The sequence below is a fragment of the Protopterus annectens genome, chromosome 3.part0, assembly GCF_019279795.1.
Source record: "Protopterus annectens isolate FY-2018-M chromosome 3.part0, PAN1.0, whole genome shotgun sequence".
In the NCBI taxonomy this organism is placed as follows: Eukaryota; Metazoa; Chordata; order Ceratodontiformes; family Protopteridae; genus Protopterus; species Protopterus annectens.
Genome location: NC_056731.1, coordinates 1,835,172,623 through 1,835,192,819, shown reverse-complemented (window position 1 = coordinate 1,835,192,819; position 20,197 = coordinate 1,835,172,623).

The window sequence follows — 20,197 nt, the reverse complement described above, 5'->3', positions numbered from 1 at the left end:
CAAAAATGTGAGGATTTGAAGTCACAAAATACTGACAAAGATATGAGTTTCAGACTTCATATCCATCAGGAAAATGTATGCTAATGTAAGACCTATTATTTTACACACTTCCTAAGTTTGTAAGAGCACAATGTCCCTGTTTTAGAGCATTTGGCACACAGTTAGTATTGACTTTGTATAGAATTTTGGGGCTAAGGGGTTGACAGGTGTGAAGTTCAGAATGAGTTTGTAAGACTTTTAGATTTCATAACCATAGTTTTGCCTCATATTCTATCAACTGTGTAAGTTTATAAAAGTTTCAGATTTCATGTCCTGCAAAATGCACGCTAATGCAAAACCTGTTATTATATGAATGTTCTAAGTTTATAAGAGCAATCTGTTTCTAATTTGAAGTTTTTGACTCTATTACATTTGAGTTTATACATAAATCTTGGGCTAAGAGGATGAGAAGCAAGGAGTTCAGTATAAGTTTTGAAGCCTTTCATACTTCTTACCCCTCATTTTTTCTCATATTGCATCAACTGTGTATGTGTATGAGTTTCAGACTTCATATTCTGCAGAAAACACATGCCAATAGAAAACCTTCTATTCTATGAACTTTTTAAGTTTGTAAGAGTAGTCTGTCCTTTTTTTGGTGCATTTGACCCACCACTACTTTTGCCTTTATACACAGTTGTTGTGCTAATATGTGGAGATGTGTGGAATACAATGAGAAATTTATAGAATGAGGTACATTACTCTGCATATCTTCATCTGTCCCAGTTTTTAGAACATTCCTCAATTTACTTCATATTCCATGGTTATCTGACTTTCAGATTTCATACCCTGCAGAAAATGTGAACTTCCATAGTTTATAAGAGCAAGCTGTTCCCGATTTGGAGCCTTTGCCCTAGTACTCCACCATTATTTTTACCTTCATATAGAACTGATAGAGACAATATTCCTGGGTTCTTCAGTGCGGGCCTTATCTGTTTGATCTCTGTCACTGAAATATTTATGCTAGCTGAAGTTCTGGAGCTTTGTTGAGATTCTCTTTTATTGTCCTATCTGTTTAATGCTAATCAAGCTGATACTAGCGTGCAGAGTGTTCTCACTGAAAGTAGATCGGCCTGCAGTGCAACTGCTAAGCTAAACAGCAAAGCAATCTGGCTGCAAGGAGACCGTACCCTTGCTGACTTCATTACATCAAAAGAATATGCCTGTAAAGGAAGAAGATGACACTGGAAGCCAAGACGTTGATAAATAAGTAGGTATTAATAAAGGCTTATTTTATATATTAATAAGAAAAATGAGGATATATTAATTACTGCCAAGGTTCATGAGGACTTTCTCTATTGAAAGGAGTGAAAGAATCATGGGAGATAATTTTGTTTCATCCCTTTGCACTTTTATCTATAATGCAATGTGCAAATAGTTTTCAGTAGCCATATTCATTTCAAGCAGGGTGTAAATTGTTTTTGGTAACCATATTCTCTTAAATCAATGCATGAAATGCTTTCAGAACCATATTCTCTTAAAGCATATGTGAACTGTTTTCAGTAACTGTATTTCCTGAAAGGAATGTGTGAACTTTTTAGTAACCATATTCTCTTAAAGCAATCTTTAAAGTTTTCATTAACCATTTTCTCTTAAAGTAATGTGCGAACTATTTCCAGTAACCATATTATCTTAAAGGAGTCTGTGAATTGTTTTCAGTAGCCATATTCTCTTAAAGCAATTTGTGGACTGTTTCCTGTAACCGTATTCTCTTAAAGCAACATGTTAAATGTGTTCAGTAATTATATTCTCTTAAAAAAATGCATGTATAGTTTCCAGTAACCATAGGTTTATAGGTACATAGGTGTGTACTAGGCTAATGGCCCAGGAGCTTTTACAAGCCTAGCCCATAGAAGTACCCTGACTTCGTGCCGCCCGACATTAGTTCCCAGTGCCTGTATCAAGTAGAGCCACTGGAGTGTCCCCCGGGGTGAACTTTATATTACCCATCCACTCATCAAGATTTCTCTTGAAGAGGGGACAGCGAGGTGCTCTGCTTGCAGGGTTGCCAGATTTCTGACTGGCGAGGTAGGGACAAAGTGAAGACTAAACAAAAAAAAGGTCTTTCACAGCAAGTGAAGACTAAAAAAAAAAAAAAAAGGCCTTCTACACTAGGTCTTTAATGCGGAACATCAGAGTTCCACATTAAACAAAAGTAGCTCTGTGTTTATTTTGGCCTGGGCCAATCAACAATAAATAAACACGGAGCTGCTTCTGTTTAATGCGAAACATCACAGTTCCGCATTAAACAGAAGTAGCTCTGTTTTGCGATTTTTTAATTGGCCCGTATACCAGTATACAGGCCAATCAAAAATCGCTAAACACGGAGCTACTTCTGTTTAATGCAGAACTGCGATGTTCCACATTAAACACAAGAAGCTCTGTGTTTAGCGATTTTTGATTGGCTCGTATGCCGGTATACGGGCCAATCAAAAAAAAACAAAAACAAAGTGGAGGCTGCCCGGGATTTAAACCGGCAGTGCGGGACTCGGGATCAGGCTGCTGATCTCGGGACAGTCCCACCCAAATAGGGACATCTGGCAACCCTGTCTGCTTGACATGTAAGAGAAGTCTATTCCAGAGCATGGGCAGTCTCTGGGTGAGGAACCTGTCCCTCCAGCATGTTCTGTTGATTGTGGTAATGAGGTTGAAGTCTGTGGAGCGTGTGGTGCGGAGGGATTGGGATTTCTTTAGATGTAGCATTTCTAACAGAGCTGGGTCAGACATGGCTTTGTAAGTCAAGCAGAGCAGAGATCACCTTTAAGTAGGCGATATGAGACAGAGAAAAGCTGGAATCTTTTGAGTCTGTCCATGTAGGACATGTGCGTAATGCCTAGGATCCTCTTCGTGAGGTACTTCTGTGGCCACTCCAACAGTTGCAGGTGTCTAGTGAGGTACATGCCAAATGCGGCTTATACTCAATGATTGGTCTGATGAGGGAACAGTAGAGACAGATTATGACATCTTTCTTCCTGGATGCAAAATCCTTAGTAATGAGATGTGCCACATAGAAGGACTTTTTGACCACAGTGGTAATGTGGTGGTCGAAGGAGAGGTTGCTGTCAGCCTGCATCCCCAGATCTTTTATAACACCGTCAGTGTTCAGTGGGCTCCCAGAATGGATGACAACGCATTTTTTGGTGTTAAGCTTAAGGCCATGGTTGACACCAGTCATTGGTCTCAGTGAGGCCTTTCTGTAGGATGTCTGCATCACTTAGGGAGGTAATAATGGCTCCCAGCTTGCATCATATTCTCTTAAAGTAAACTACTCGGGTAGCATAGTGGGATAAAGCCCTGACTACTGCCCAGGCGACCTGGGATTGATTACTGGCTCAGATGACTGATACAATAACAGGGAAGACAAGCATACCTATCACAGGGGAAGGGTGAAATGTGGGCAGCACATGCACAGTAATAAATGTTTGCAAATGGAGGCCAGGACAACAATTGCAATATGCTTGACTGAAGAGGCAGGGCAGCTTGCCAGCAGCAGCACCATGAGGAAGTGTGGGGTAGGGATGTACAGCCTGCCCATTGCATGGCCCCTGAGGCCAGACACAGCATGCAATTCATGAAGAAATAGGTAGGATTAAGTAAAAAAAAAAAAACTGGTTGATGATAGGACAGCAGTGACCCTCCAGGACACCCTTAGGATCTATGACAACTCCAACATCAAATTCGATAATAGTCTGCAGAATGATTGGAGTGGCCGGTAAAATCAGCATGGACATAAAACACTGGGACAACTGTTAGGATGACTCCAGGGGGATGAAAAAGAATGCTATATATTTATATATATATATATATATATATATATATATATATATATATATATATATATATATATATATATATATATATATATGTTCTCTTAAAGCAATGTGTGAATTGTTTTCAGTAAAAATATTCTCTTTAAGCATATTCACTTAAAGCAATATCTAAACTGTTTTCAGTAACCATACTCTCTTACAGCAATGTGTAAAGTTTTCATTAACCATATTCTTGTAATGTGTGAATTATTTTAGTAACCATATTCTCTTAAATCAATGCATGAATGTTGTTTAGTAACCATGTCCACATAAAGCAAACTGTGAACTGTTTTCAGTACCTACAGTATATTCTCGTAAAGCAATGTATGAACTGTTTTCATTATGGACACTCTCTTATGTGTGAAGTTTCTTCAATAACTATATTCTTATAAAGCAGTATATGATATGGTTTCAGTAACCATATTTTCTTAAAGCGATGCATGAATTGTTTTCAGTAATATATTTTCTTAAAGCAATGTGAAAACTGTTTTCAGGAACCATATTCTCTGAAAGCGATGAGTGAATTGTTTTTACTAACAATGTTCTCTTAAAGCAATGTGTGAACCATTTTCAGTAATGAACTAAAACACAGCCAGCTCAAGTTTCTGTTGTAAGTAGTGACATGAGAGCACTGTAGGTGAAGGTATCTAATCTTGTGACAACTTGTTATTTTTACCACTAAGCTATGCTCTAAGGTGTATACTGGAAAAAAATGGAAAGCCTCATTTAAGTCTTCTGACATTGGAATTCTCTCCTTCATTCAGGCTTGGCACTAGAATTCACAGAAATCAAAGTGCTTTTCTTATGATAATGTTTCCATGACTACAGAGTGTGACTCATACTGATTCACTCGCTGTGAAGTGTTGTGCAAAAAATCAAATTGATTAACACCCACAGAAGTGGAAAAGACCAGTATTATAGAAGATATTACACACCCTAACATAAATGCAAATCATTGTTCTTCCAGTGCTGCAAGGCATGTATTTTCCTGACAAAGTGGCTAGGATGTTTGCCTGTTTCACTTTCATGATAATAGACTGCAGAATTGGATTCTAAGATTGTCAGTTGGCCATATAATCTATAACATACTGCATCCACCTTATGAAGCTACTGAAATACAATTCTTGCTGCTATCAAAAAGCATAGCCACTGATAAGCAGTATCATATTCTACTACGCAGTAACACACAACAAAATGCTACCAGTTTTGCTATCCCTATAGTACCCTGTTAAATCTTTTATCTGTAATCAGCAGTATCAAATGATGGTTCAGTAATTTCATTTTGTCTGAGTGAGAAGAAAGCTAACAGGCTTACTTCATATCTCAGAAGGGTACAGGGCAGCTGGATTATTCACCCAGCAAAAAGTCCACACTATAACCAGACATATCTTCTGCATCTGGAAATGTGCTTGTTTTTGTTCCAGTTGTGGTAGTTTTCAACTTCTTGTATTTAGAGTTACCACATGTCCCACTTTGCGAGGGACAGTCCCTCTTTGGGCAGTTGTGTCCTGACAAAAAATTTAAAAAATGGCAAATGTCCTCAGATTTTAGGACAAAATTATTTCCTATATTTTATGTAATAGTTGCATAAAACAGTTATTCTGTATCTAAAATACCTAAATATTATAAGAAACAGAATAAGCAACTAAAACGCTAAAAGAATAAGCTTTTATTTAGGCAAAAAAGATAAGTTATATCCTTTGTACTGACCGTGGGTATGTGTCGGCCTGTAAAATCTGATGTTTGTACCGAAAATTCCCACTTTGGCAATTTGAAAAGGTGGCAACCCTACTTGTATTTGCCATTACACAATTATGTCCAAACCCTTCTTAATGGGGGAACAGAAGATTTCTATCTCTGCTGTAAGGCTGTTTACTGTATCCAAGGCATACCACTTTGCAACATCACAGCTTGACCAAACACCTGTATGCTTTGTACTATGGGCCATGTTTCCATTTTGGTGGCGGGGGTACTTTGTTATAGTCTGCCCTCTTCAGTTTTCTCATTTGTATTTTAACCTAAATCACTCAGTCAGTAGAATTTGTATTTTTTTATTGCTGCATATTCACCTTATTTAGTATTCCATATTTAAAAAATCCGATTTTAATCTGCTTCTGTAAGGACATGCTAATCGTTATAATGGAATCACAGCAATGGATGGAAACTACAGTATAGTTAATAACAAGATGCAGAGAATGTAATATTAAGAATATGAAATTGTATTGTTTTAATAACTGTAAACCAGTGTCCTTGCAATAGAGTATAATAATGTATATATTCAAATCTGTAATATGGTTTTGAGAGTGAAATATCTTACACGGTCTTCTAGTCAGAAGGCAGGTTACCTGAAAGAAAATTATATTAATCCTTTTTCTAATTTCATCTATAAAATCATCCATTCTAAGCTGAGGTCCACCAGTTGCTGCTCATCAGAAAATTTGTGCAGACGATATGGCATAGCTGTTATGCTGATACAAATTGCTTCCACCAATTCTAACATTTCCAAAATGCAATCCAGTAAATAGTAAGTACACAGTGGGCAAATGACTCTGATGTCAGCATGCCTCACAAAAGAAAACAGGCTTAAAACCTTTTTTTTTTAGGAATGACTAAGTTTAAGACACCAGTATCTCTCTCTCTCTCTTACACACACACACACACACACACACACACACACATATATATATATATATATATATATATATATATATATATACACACACACACACACACACACACACACACACACACACACACACACACACACATGGAATGCAGACATTTTATAAAAATGTAGAAACATCAGCTCAGTCATGTGTAATGCCTACATTTTGAGATATACATTGTTTACTCTGTGGTTATAAGTGTTAGTCATATATCTTTGAAATTATTTCTGCAATAGCTGTTTGGCTGGCTGCTTTATACCTGCAATCAACTGCATTACAAGCTGGGTTAAGTACAAACTTGCAGTGTTAAAGATAGTATTGCATTTTGTTTTTCTATTTATTTGTTCAGTGAATAGTGTGGTCTGTCTACAATTCTGTTATTTCTTTCATTGAATATTGTGATCTGTTCCCCACCATCCCTCCCTGTTCGTGTGTTGCTGTCATACTTGGTGGCTTTGCAGTTGCCCACCCCTACTGTAAATTTGATCTGGGGCATTCCTCTCAGTCTACTGTCATTAGCTCATTCTGCCTAATACAGAGAGAACATTTGAGAAGGCCAACCCACTTAGTTTCCTAACCTTTAATTATCTTCTGCTTCTCCTTTCTCCTTTTCCTTTACAAAAAAAGCTTTGCTAGAATCTCCCTGTGTTCTGCTTAACTGTAACAAAAATATTACACTTGTTTCCTGCCTTTCCTATAACTAGTCTAGTCCAGATACAGATTTGCTGCATCCAGGACTGTTTGCAAGCACCTGAGCCCCCCAAGCATTTCTGTGTTGGAGGGATGCCTTCTAGCTTATCAGAGGGAGTGGCAAGCACTAGGTAACCTATCTACCACATAAGGAGTGGTTTCTGGCCCAGAAATTGTAGTTACTGGCCGGTTGGGAAATTTTTACATCTCTCTCAACTTACTCATTTAAAAGTCCACATTTACACTTGTTTCTTTCCTGTAACTAGTCTAGTTCAGATACAGATTCTTAGTTTTAGCACTTGAATTTGCTTATTCATGCTCAGCACTTGTTCAGAACTTCTTGTAAGCACTAAATAAGCTACAAATTACCACAGCACTCAACCTTCCTCATTACCTAGAGGAAAACAGTTTTTGTACTTACTTTCCTCACTTGCTTAGAGAAAAACAGCTCTTGTACTTACTTTCCTCAGTTGTCTGGAGGAAATATTTTTTTATTCAGGTATGTCCAAGGGTCAGCTCACAGTGTTCTCTCCTGTCTGTCTGATGAATCTGGGCATCTTGGAGCAATGTAGCAATTGCCTCATGTACACAGACAACCCTCTCCTCCTACCACCCAACACTACAACCTGTGAGAGATGCACTTATCTAGCTAAACTGGAGGTAAAGCTCTCTCCAACCAAGACTGAACTTGATGGTCAAGAGGAGAAGGCAAACACTTGCACCATACCACACTCATCACATAGTCCCACTAAACCTACACCACCAAAATCCACACATAGAAACACAAAAACATTTACAGAGACTCTCAATAATAATCTGCTCAAGCAACATAGACCTCCAAAGCAGAAACACAAGCAACCTCCACCCCCCCAACACAACCAAAATGACACATAGCCCACAGACTCAATGTGTCACTCAACCACAGCCCATAACTAACTGATATTGCCAACATCCTGGCAGATAGGTTCAGTGCTAACTTTACCCCCCTCTCACCCCCTAAAGGGCCCATATCTATACAGGAAGAATGCAGAGTCCCTGTAATCACAATTACGCAGGTAAAAGCTGCACTCTCTAAAGCAAAAAACACAGCATCCATGGGACCAGACAAGATCCCAGGCTGCATTTTACATGAACTTCAGAATGAACAGGCTCCCCACCTAATCACCATGTTCAATCATAGCCTCATGTCAGGCTTTGTGCCCACTGAATGGCACACAGCAACGGTTATCTCACTCCACAAAGGGGAGCCACCACTGATCCCGGGAACTATCGCCCTATTAGCCTGACAAGCCTGGTCTGTAAGGCCATGGAACATATCATCATGGAACTCATAAAAATAGACATTGGTAACCTCCAAACTCTGGACCCCACCCAGTTCAGGTTTGTGAAAGGCAGATCATGTCTCCTGAATATGATTAACTTCTTTGAGGCAGTCACCAAAGCTGTAGACGAGGGTAAGGTGATTCACACAGCCTATCTTTGACCTTGCCAAGGCTTTTGACACCATCCCCCATTCTGGAATTATAGCTAAACTAGGTATAAATCCCTACATCACAAGATGGGTTGCCAACTGGCTCACTGACTGAACCCACACTGTAAAAGTAGAAAACTCCTAATCTGACTTCAAACCAGAGACAAGAGGAGTACCACAGGGTTCAGTCCTGGGACCTCTCCTGTTTGGTATCTACTTCTCTGAAGTACAGGCTAACACAGAAGGCCTTTGGCTAATGAAGTTCGCAGATGACTGCAAACTAGGAGCCATAGTCGAGTCCCCAAATGATGTGTACATCCTACAGAAGGGCCTCACTGAGACAAATGCCTGGTGTCAGAGCCATGGCCTCAAGCTCAGTGCCAAAAAGTGCATTGTCATCCCCTTTTGTAAAAACTCTGTACCCATGAGCTACAATATAGGTGGCAGTCTACTTAATGCCAAATGTGTAATAAGAGACCTTGGGACACAGGCGGACAGTAGTCTCTCCATTGATAATCACATCACCACAGTAGTCAGGAAATCCTTCTACATGGCACACCTCATCACAAAAGGGTTCTCATCCAGGAAAAAAGAGGTCATTGTTCCCCTATACTCGACACTCATTAGACCCATTATAGAGTACAATGCCCATTTTTGTACCTCACAAGACATCTGCAGCAGCTGGAAAGGCCACAGAAGTATCTCACAAAGAGGATTACTGGCTTCAAACAGATGCCCTACACTGACCATTTAAAAAAACTCCAGGTTTACTCCATAGCATATCGCCTTCTCTGAGGTGATCTCTGCCTAACATATAAAGCTATGTCAAACCCAGAGCTGTTGGACATGCTACACCTAAAGAAATCCCAATCTCTCCTAGCTACATGCTCTAGGGACCTAAGCCTTGTCACCACAATAAACAGGACATGCTGGAGGGATAGATTCTTGTCCCAGAGACTTCCCATACTCTGGAACAAGCTACCTATCTATATCAAACAAAGCTCTTCATTAGCACTCTTCAAGAAAAATCTTGATGATTGGATGGGAGATAGGAAATTCACCCCGGGGATCACTTCTGTGTCTCTGCTTGACAGGGGCACAGGAAAATAACTTTCTTGGGTGGCATAAGCCAGGGAACCTTGTTGACTAGGCTTACTTAGGCCCTTGGGCCAATAGCCTAGTACCTACCTATGAACCTATGAAAACCAAATATATCAAAAATCAAAAAGATTGCAAAAGAAAAACTTTCCTTTTGTGATTTTACAATTAAAAAAAAAACAGAATTACTAACAGACCAAATTTATCTGATTAATTATAGTGTTTTTTTAAGGTAAGGTACAGGGTTAAGGTTAGGGGCAGGGTAAGATAGGGTAAGCAGGTATCAGTAAGGCTGTGCAGTGGGGGGTGGGGGGCTTCAACCCTTGCACCACCTTATTAATACCTGCTAACCCTAATGCTAATGCTAACCACACCCCTGGCAATAACCTTAGCCCTGTTCCTTACCTTAGTCGTTCTGTAAAACTATCACTAAGCAAGGCTAAATTAGACATGCATCACACACACTCATACACCAGTAAATATATCCCCTTACTTAGCCCTAGCCCTAACCCTAACCCACATGTACCCGCTCAACACTAAATCTATCCCTTGATTTAACCCTTAACCTAACTCTAACTTTAATTCACATACAATTGCATATCATTAAATCTATCCCTTTATTTAACCATAACTGCATATCATTGTCAAAAAGTCAAAGTCAAAATAAACTTTATTGTCATTCAGACTCCCCAACAAGTGCAACTGAATGCAATTACATTACTCCAGGCTCTATGTGCAAACATCTGACATATACAACAATTCACATTACTACATTTAGACATTCCTACTACATAATATTTACTGTTTTACATATCAACAGACATTAACTAAGCTAAAGAGACAAGGTATTTATTGACCAGAATTCCATAGCTACTTCTTATTGCACAGGATTCTGTTGGCACTAGTCTAAGGAAACGCAATATTTATTGCACAAAAATTTCACAACTGTTACTTATTGCACAGGATGCTGTTTTAGTATCAGTGGATATTGCACAGAATACGATTATGCTCTGTTACATTAACTGCACAGTGTATTTAAGACCTTTTAGGGTTATTGCATGCAAATATGCTTCTTACTCGTCATATTACCTACTGTCCCTGATGTCAAGCAAGATGTAAGTTGCTATTGGAGTTCAGTAGCCTGATGGCCAGGGGATAGAAGCTTCTGCTAAATATGGCTATTTTGCAATATATGCTGTATGCTACAATAACTCTTCCCAGATGTTAGGTGCAGGAGCTGTCCATATGTAGGGTGAGTGCAGTCAATGACTATTTTTCTGGCTCTTTTGAGACAACGAGACTGGTGTAAGTCTTGAATAGATGTTAGAATGGTCCTGGTAATCTTTTCTGCTGCTTTCACCACTCTTTGGAGGGATTTGTGGTCTGTAGTGGATGAGTTGCCATACCAAGCTGTAAAACTGTTTCTCAGGATGCTCTCAATTGTGCCCCTTTAGAAGATTGTGACAACAGGGGCCGGAAGATTTGCTCTTCTCAACCTTCGCAGAAAGTGTAAGCATTGCTGTGCTTTCTTGACAGTGGCATTTGTGTTCACAGACCAAGACAAGTCTTCCAAGATGTGTACCCCAAGAGACTTGGTGCTTTTTACCCTCTCCACTGTTTCCCCATTGATTGTGAGTGGGGAATGTTTCTTATGTTTTTTTCTGAAATCCACAATTATCTCCTTGGTCTTATTCACACTGAGTGCCAGATTGTTGTTACCACACCAAGTTATCAGTTGTCTCGCCTCCTCTCTATAGGCTGTTTCCTCCTCGTTCCTGATGAGGCCCACAACTGTGGTATCATCTGCAAACTTGATTATATGTATAGCATTAGCAGAGTGAATAGCAGAGGGTTCAGAACACAGCCTTGAGGTACACCAGTGCTCAGGGTGATACTATTTTAGGTGTTCTTTCCTGCACATATTGTTTGTGGCCTTTCACTAAGGAAGTCCAGAATCCAATTGGACATTGGAGTGCTGATACCTAGTTGAGTTAGCTTCTCTATCGATTACTGCAGTATGACTGTGTTGAATGCTGAACTGAAATCAATGAATAACATGCGCGTATAGCTGTTGTTGTTTTCCAGGTGATCCAACAATAGATGGAGTGCCAGTGAAATAGCATCTACCTTGGATAGAATTGGTTTGTACACATATTGGCGTGGGTCCAAGGATGATGGAAGTCTGGATGTTAAGTGGTCTTTGATCAGCCTTTCTAGGCACTTCATTACTACGGAGGTGAGAGCCACATGGTGGTAGTTGTTGAGGTTCTTTGGTGGAGACTTCTTAGGCAGAGGTATTATGGTGGTGTTCTTGAAGCAGCTGGGAACATAATAACAATAAAATAATAACAATATAATCACATAACATAACATCACATAACATAATACGAAATCTATCCTCTTACCTAACTCTTACCATAACCAGTATATGATCACAAACTCACACTCTTAACCTCTAATGCCAGACTCCACTTATCTCAATACACAACACTATTCCATTTAGCAAATCAACACTTTGACATCCACCACATTCACACAACACAACATTCAACAACATCCATGGTACACAACTGACATTCATACCATTCAATCACATAGCATGTAACCCTATCGATGCATACATAGAGCCCTTACAAGGCTAGCCAGTTTTACCTAGATTTTACTGAATTTCTATCCCTTGGAGAAAGATAACAAGGGTCAGCAAGTGGGGCTTTGACAATTTGTACAGACTGCCTTTGTTCATAAGGGACATGAGCCCCACCCACCCTAGGAGTGAAATTGCAATTTCCCATCCATAGGTCCAGATTGTGCTTGAAGATGGTCAGAGAAAGGCTCTACGTCATGTAAATAAGAAGCCTATTTCAGAGAAGGTGCAATCTCTGGGACACATATCTGTCTCTCCAGCATGATATTTTCATCTCAGAAATCATATTTAGATTTTTGGCTCGGGTAACTCTCATACAATTAGCTTTGCAAATATGCAACATTTCCATCAGGTCTGGGTCAGAGACTGTCTTGTAGGTCAGGCACAGATCACCCCTCAGCAGTTGGTAGGAAACTAAATACAGTGATAGGGCTTTTAATTGGTCTGCATCTGAAATGTTGGTTATACCCTTTATTTTTTTGGTGAAAAACCTCTGAGGATGCTCTAGCTGTTGCAAGTGCCTGGTGAGGTACATGCCAAAGGGTGCATTATACTAGATAACTGGTCTAATGAGGGCTAAATACAGTGGTACTATGACATCCTTTTATCTGAATGCCATGCCCTTACTTATAAGCTGAGCCACATAGAAAGTTTTCTTCAAATCCAGAGGAAACATGGTGGTTAAAGTTCAGATTACTCTCTGAGTACCCCAATCTTTCACCACTGGGTCCACTCTTAGGGGGTTGCTATCAATGTTGTAATTTGCAGGGGTATTTGATTTCCAAAGGGGATTATTATGCACTTCTTTGCATTTAGTTTGAGGCCATGCTTCTGACACCAATCAATAGTTTGCATCAGACCATTCTGTAAGATCGCAACTTCATTTGGGGAGCCAGAGATTGCCCCAACTTGCAGTTATCATCAAACTTAGTCAGCCAAAGGCCATCTACATTTGTCTTCACCTCATATCCCAAACAGGAGGGATCCCAGCACTGAGCCCTGTGGTATTCCACTGGTGACTGGCCTCTTGGATGTGGATTCCCCACTCTAACAATGTGTGTCCTATCTACGAGCCATTTGGCTATCCATCTGGTGATGCAGAGTTTATGCCAAGTTTTTAAGTTTATCTATAATACCTGAATGGGATATTGTGTCAGATGCCTTGGCCAGGTCAAGGTAGGTGGCATGCAGTGTATTAGCCTCATTCATAGCCTTGATGACCTTGTCAAAGACGTCCACCAGACTGAGCAGGGAGAACCTGCCCTTGACAAAGCCAAACTTGGTTGGGTCTTGAGTCTGGAGATTTCCTATGTTGTTGTTAATCAAGTCCATGATTATCCTATCCATAGCCTTGCATATGAGGCTAGTCAGACTTATAGGTCAGTAGTTTCCTGGATCAGTTGATGGTCCCCCTTGTGCAGAGGGATGACTGTTGCTTTTCTCCACTCTACTGGTACAAAGATTGTCTGGAGACTGTGGCTAAATAGAGATCCTAGCAGGTCTGTTAGGTCATGTTTCACGCTATTTAATAGGCCCCCTGGAATTCCATCAGGGCCCATTGATGCTGTGTTTCTAGCTTTGGAGAGCACAGTGATGACCTGTTCTTTTGTGACAATTAGCAAACAAATACTAAGGGGTATTTCACGGGGAGTGACTGGAAGTGATAAGAGGTAAAATTTGAGCTAACTTTATTGGAAAGCGAGTTTGCTATTTTTTCTGGGTGAGTATAGGTAGTGCCATCTACAGCCAACTCAACACATTGCTGAGTGTTTCATTTAAGATTTTGGATGTAACTACAAAATGCTTTGTGGTTATTCTTTGCTTGGGAGGCTATTTTAGTCTCATATTTAGCTTTTGAAGACTTGATTAGTTCCCTGATCTGTCTGGTGAGACTAATGAAGGATTTTTTTTTCTCTGTTGTACTCTGTCTCACTTACTTCTAGATAAGAATTTCGGTACTTTTCCGTTAACGGGGCAGCAGATTTTTTGGGCATGGTCTGGATGTTCTCTTCATTGTCGGACTGATGTTCATTGTGTGAGATGTCAGTACTGCTTAAACGGAACAGTACCTATGTTTTCTACTGACTTTCCAGGTTTTGGTGGTGACAATTTTGCAGATTTGTTGAACATAACTGTCTGTTGCTCAGAGTTTGAAAAATGTGTTGCCTAAGAGGCTGCAGTACAGAAGATGTAACCTCAAATTCCACACTTCATCCATGACAATTTAATGTATGTCTGATATACACACTCAGTTCTTATCTGGGGCACCTCCTGGTTTTTGAACATGCCTTAAAACTGCTGTGCTCAAGAGAAGATGCTAAAAAGGAAAGCTCAGCTTTGGGCAGGATTTTTGTTTCAACTCCATGAGTAGGGTGGCGAGGGATTGAGTGAAGGTGCTGCTGTGATAAAACTGGTGTCTTTAACTAGGTGTTCATATGGTACATGCTTTGTTTTGCTGCTAGGTCTAGCAGCACTTATGGTCGCATTAACAAGTATTTACGTATTTCTTCTGATTTACTGTTGTCATTTAAGACAGCTGCTTAGGACCGTTATGTAAAAACAAGCTACGAAAAACAGAGATCACAACTAGAGGGCTTCTGAAAACACATTTTAAACTGTATGCTTTTTCTTTGTCGTCTTGTCCTTTTCTTCTTCTAAGTGAAGTACTTCATAGGTTCATAGGTTCATAGGTAGATACCAGGCAATCTACCCTAGGGCATTTATAAGCCTAGCCAGAGTGTATTTGGCTTCCGCCTCCCTATTAGATTAGCCTACTGTGCCTCTGTAAAGTAGGTCACAGAAGGTACCCTTTTAAGATTAGTTTACTGTGCCTCTGTCTAGCAGGGACACAGAAGAGATCCCAGGGGTGAATTTGCGATTTCCCATCCACGCGTCCAGATTTTGCTTGAAGAGGGTCAGCGAGGGGCTATGTCTAACATGAATTGGGATTCTATTCCAGAGTGAGGGGAGCCTCTGGGAAATGAATCTGTCCCTCCAGCATGTCCTATTTATTTTTGTGCTGAGGTTTAGGTCCCTGGAGCGTGTAGCTCTAAGGGACTTGGATTTTTTGAGGTGGAGCATGTCCATTAATTCTGGGTTTGACATGGCTTTGTACGTCGGGCATAGATCACCTCTGAGTAGAGGCGGTAAGCAACTGAACAGAGCTGGAGTTTCTTTAGTCGAGCTGCATAGGACATCTGTTTGTAGCCCATGATCCTCTTGGTGAGGTACTTTTGGGGTCTCTCCAGTTGCAGGTGTCGGGTAAGGTACATCCCAAAAGGGGCATTGTATTCAGTTATGGGCCAGATGAGTGACGAGTAGAAGGGCACAATGACCTCTCTTGATCTAGATGCGAACCCTTTCATGATAAGGTGGGCTATATAGAAGGTCTTTCTAACCACTTTGGCATGTGATTATCAAAGGAGAGATTACTATCTACATTGGTCCCCAAATCTCTAATTACTTCTTCCGTACTTAATGGATTACCACCTATGTGGTAATTTGTAGGCACCTTGTTTTTCCCAAAGGAGATGACTATGCACTTTTTAGCATTTAGCTTGAGGCCGTGGCTCTGGCACCAAGCATCCGTCTCTGTGAGACCCTTTTGGAGGATGCTTGTGTCAGCTGGAGATTCGATTATGGCCCCCAGTTTGCAGTCATCTGCGAACTTTGTCAGTCATAATCCCCCCGTGTTAGCCTGAATCTCAGAGAAGTATATACCAAACAAGGGAGGTCCCAGAACAGAGCCCTGTGGACGCCACTTGTAACTGGTATGGATTCGGACATGGCACCTGTGATTCTGACCATGTGGGCTCTATCTCTGAGCCAGTTTGCAACCCATCTTGTGATATAGGGGTTGATATTTAAGCTGGTAAGCTTATTTATGATGCCCGAGTGGGGTATTGTGTCGAAGGCTTTTGCGAGGTCCAGGTAGGCTGTGTGGACTACCTTGCCCTCACATCTATGGCTTTGGTAACTGTTTCAAAGAAATCAACTAGGTTTAAGAGGCAAGATCTGCCCTTAACAAAGCCGAATTGGGTAGGGTCCAGTGTCTGGAGGCTCCCAATGTCTTTGTTTATGAGTTCCATGATAATACGCTCCATAGCTTTACAGACCAGACTAGTCAGGCTTATGGAGCGATAGTTCCCGGGGTCCGTTGCGGCACCACCTTTGTGGAGTGGGACCACTGCAGCTGTGCGCCATTCTTTGGGTACATATCCTGTAGTAAGGCTAAGTTTGAACAGTGATTTAATGTGAGGGTTCAGTTCTTCTTGGAGCTCATGTAAGACACAGCCTGGGACACCGTCCGGTCCCATAGATGCTGTGTTTTTTGCTTTGGAGAGGGCAGCTTTAACCTGTGCATCTGTGATGTCAGGGAGGTTACATTCAGTTAGGATAGGCATTTGCTCCTTTGGGGGGGAAAGGGGGGGGAGAAGTTTGCACTGAATCTGTCTGCCAGGATGTTGGCTATGTCTGTAGGTTCGGTATATTTTGTACCGTTATGCAACAATTCAGAGCATATCTGGGAGTTTCCACTCATGTTCCTGACATAACTAAAGAAGGCCTTGTGATTATCTTTAGTGTCTAAGGCAATTTTTCTTTCGAAACTGGCCTTTGATGATTTTATGAGGGATCGAAGTTTCTTGCTAATACTGATCAGGGATGCCTTCCCTTTTTGGGATTTTACTCTGTCATGTAGTAGCTTCCTCCTTCTGTTGTATAGCTTATTTATGGCCGGGGTCCACCAGACCGGTCTCCTGTTTTTGAGGGAGTGAGTCTTGGTTTTATTTGAGATAGCACGATCCATGCATTCCTGCAGGTGATCATAGAATGCATTTGTAAAGGATTCTGCGGATTGGGCTGTATTATCCTCTGGCCTGGTGGCTTTGAAGGATTCCACCTCAGTCTTGAGAAGTGCAAAGTTGGCTTTTGAGAAATTCTTTACAGTGATTTCCTTGGCTGTGGGTGGGGATGGGATATGGATGTCCAGGGAAATTTGTTTATGGTCTGATCTTACCAATGAGGGGTTTACCTCTGGTGTGGAACATAGAGTCCCCATGTTGGTGATGACCAGGTCCAATATGTTGTTCCCTCTTGTGGGAGTGGTGACCAGTTGTTCCATTGCGTTAGAGTTTATAAATTCAATGAACCATTGGGCGAGGGTGTTTGGGCTTGAGTAGTTTTCCCAGTCAATGTTTGGGTAGTTGAAGTCACCCAATAACATAGTGTTTGGAGAGACCTTCATATTCTCCAGTGTTTTCAGGAATGCCAAGTGGGGTTCCTGTAATAGGGAGGGTGTTCTGTAGCAGGCTACAAACTGAAAGGCAGTTTTGCCCGCTGTTAGTTGCACATGGATGGTTTCCGATGCTTCGTGCAGTGCCACTAACCTGGAGGTGTAGGTATCTTTGATGAATATGGATACTCCCCCTCATTTTGTGCTTTGGTCTGAGCTTTGGGGCTGAAACGCATGGTATGAGTTATAACCTGGTAGTGCTGGGGTGCTCTCGGGAGCCTTGAACCAGGTTTCTGTAAAAGCACAGACATCGATTTTCTCCATACTGAGGAGAGCCTCGAGTGCGTGCATCTTGAGGTTTAGACTTCTGGCATTGAGTAGCATTACCTTTAGTTTTTTTATCCTTGGGTTGTCTATGGAGGTGGGTTTGTCCTTTGAGCCTTGCCTAAAAAAGGCACTATGGGGGTGGCAAGAGCCTTGGCCAGTATACGAAAGCCTAAGGGTGACAGGTGCAAGCCATCCCTAGCGAAGCAATGTGGCTTGTCGAGCATGTTATCCCAGGCTGACAGACACTGGATCCCTTTTGAATGACACCAGTACTTTAGCCAGTTGTTGAAACTGATCATTTTGTCTTTATACTGTGGCATCATTCTTGGTGAGGGCAAGATGCTACTCAAGGTCAGGGTCATACCAGCCTGGGCTACATGGTCAGAGAGCTCCTCTATGTCTCTTTTCATGTAGTCCAGGGAGGTACATCTCAAGTCATTCACACCAGCATGGACAATGATGGAGTCATACTTGTACTTGCTTTGGAGTGACCTGAGTGTTTGCGTTATGTGGTGGATCCTGGCACCCAACAGGCAGCTTACAGTGACCTTCTCCTTGTTCAGTCTGGTGAGCGGGACATCAGTGTGCCGGACAACAGAGTCCCTTATAACAAGTGTATTTGGTGTGTTGTTTGGCCTTAAGGGCTATGACTGTGAGGCACACTGATTTTGTGAGATATGTGATTTGTGGGTATTGTTGAGGGGTGGCTGTTGCTTGGATATCTGCTTAGGAGGTCTTTGCTGTTTAGGCAGATTTTTATTTAGAGCCTCCGAGTATGTTTTTGTGTGTTTATGTGTTGGGTATGCAGATGCAATAGGTCTGTGTGAGACTGGGTTTGTGGTGTGGGTGGTTACCTTTTCCTCCTGACTGACTGTGCCAGTCTTGGGTTGAGAGAGCTCTGCCTCCAGTTTGGCTGAGTAACTGCATCTCTCACATATATTAGAGTTTGTTGGAAGGAGGAGAGGGTTGTCTGTGTACATAAGGCAATTGTAACATTGCCTCAAAATTCCCAGATTCACCAGCTGGACTGGAGAGTAACCTTGAAACTGACCCTTGGACATACCAGATTAGTATAGGGAACTGTTTTTTACTGATCAGATTAGGGAAGGGAACTGATTCTTCACTTGATCAGGAAGGACCAATCGGGAGCCTAATACTTATGAGAAGTCAAGGAGGGTGTAGTGCTTTAGTTAGTTAGTGTTTCCTTATAAGAGCTGAGCAAGTGCAGGGCTTTAGAAAGAGAATAGAGTGATTACTTTGAGAGTTTGAACAGTTCTAAGGGAAAAAGTGAAGAGCAGACTTTGTGGAGCCTGGAATAGTTTAAACCTGTTTAGGCGGTGCTGCCCGACACTGCTCAGTGCGCAAAACCGTGCAAAAAGAGAGTTGTAGGGTTTTAAGAGAGAGAGATCAAGGAGTTTGGAATTGACCCAAAATGGCCAATAAAACTACAGCTTCTAGGTAGTAACCACTCCTCCAGGGACAGGCAGGCTGTTCAGTGTTAATCACTCCCACTGGTGAACACAGAGACTTCCCTTTAGCCCAAGCAAACACTGGCCTTCTAGAAACTTCCAAACAGTTCAGAACAGCAAATCTGTAACTGAACTTTCAGAAAGTGGGAAAAAAAGCAAGATTTTTTTTTTTTTTTTTTTTTTGTAGTTTAAAGGTAGCAGAGATACAAAAGCAGCAAAATAATCACAACAGTGCAATAATGACCCCACACTTGAGTGCTAGGCCAAAATCAGGTAAAATGCAGTTTTTAGAAAAAAATGATTTTAAATTAAGTGCAACACAGGAAATGCAGTAAACAGGCTCTAGATGTGTTCCAAGTACTGTTAATGTTACAGATATAAACTTTAGCAAGCCGGAAAATAGAAAAAGTAGGCGGCATAGCAGTAAAACTTAACAAAAAATCAGAAGAAAATACTTAAAATCACAAAAGTGGCTCCTTTTCTTCTCTCAGCGTTTTCTCCCCTTGGTAGGTGCTTCAGCAACAACTAGCAAGCCTGAAAAGACACCAAAACCATGAGGCAGCTGGGTTTTAAGAGAGACAGATCAAGGAGTTTAGAATTGACCCAAAATGGCCAATAAAACTACAGCTTCTAGGTAGTAAGCACTCCTCCAGGGACAGGCAGGCTGTTCAGTGTTAACCACTCCCACTGGTGAACACAGAGACTTCCCTTTAGCCCAAGCAAGCACTGGCCTTCTAGAAACTTCCAAACAGTT